Source organism: Zalophus californianus, chromosome 4, assembly GCF_009762305.2.
Source record: "Zalophus californianus isolate mZalCal1 chromosome 4, mZalCal1.pri.v2, whole genome shotgun sequence".
NCBI lineage: Eukaryota > Metazoa > Chordata > Mammalia > Carnivora > Otariidae > Zalophus > Zalophus californianus.
The window spans coordinates 71,218,891-71,219,756 of NC_045598.1; the positions used below are offsets into that span (position 1 = coordinate 71,218,891).

The following is an 866-nucleotide window of genomic DNA, read 5'->3' on the forward strand; positions in this document are numbered from 1 at the left end:
GTTTCTGTGGTAGGAGGAAAGATTATGGGTTCGAACTAGGGAATTTTATCAGCCATGGGTTAAAAAAAAAAAAAATACATGAAAGGACAGAACCGCTTCCTGCCTTTTCCTTCTTTTTCCTTTCTCTCCGTATTCTATCATTACAAGTGTACTTATAAGGAAGGAAAAGACTGGAAAGGTCAGTGAGTGGTTGCCTCATCGGTCAATAGAGAAAGCTGAAGAGTGGGACATGCTTCTATTCTGAAACAGTAAACTGGGATGCTGGGCCTGAGGTAGTCTAGTTAATGTTACTTTCAAGGTAGCCCCTAGTTTGTCAACAGTATCTTTGGCTTGTTTCATATTTTAAATTAAATTAAAAATTTTAAAGGGGGCAAGGCAGTCACATGGTTTGAACATCAAAATGATATATAAAGGTTTGCTTTTCCAACCAGGGCCCGGCAGAATGGCTCCTGCGAAGAAGGGTGGCGAGAAGAAGAAGGGCCGTTCTGCCATCAACGAAGTAGTGACCAGAGAATACACCATCAACATTCACAAGCGCATCCATGGAGTGGGTTTTAAGAAGCGTGCCCCTCGGGCACTCAAAGAGATCCGGAAATTTGCCATGAAGGAGATGGGAACTCCAGATGTGCGCATTGAACCAGGCTCAACAAAGCTGTCTGGGCCAAAGGAATAAGGAATGTTCCATACCGTATCCGCGTGCGGTTGTCCAGAAAACGTAACGAGGATGAAGTTTCACCAAACAAGCTCTACACACTGGTTACCTATGTACCTGTCACCACTTTCAAAAATCTACAGACAGTTAATGTGGATGAGAACTAATCGCTGATTGTCAAATAAAGGTATAAAACTGCAAAAAAAAAAAAAAA

The 866-nt window shown here is 42.1% G+C and overlaps 1 pseudogene; it reads left to right on the top strand.

Annotated features, from left to right (window-relative positions):
• Positions 1-427: 427 nt before the first annotated feature.
• Positions 428-866, top strand: LOC113936696 (annotated as a pseudogene).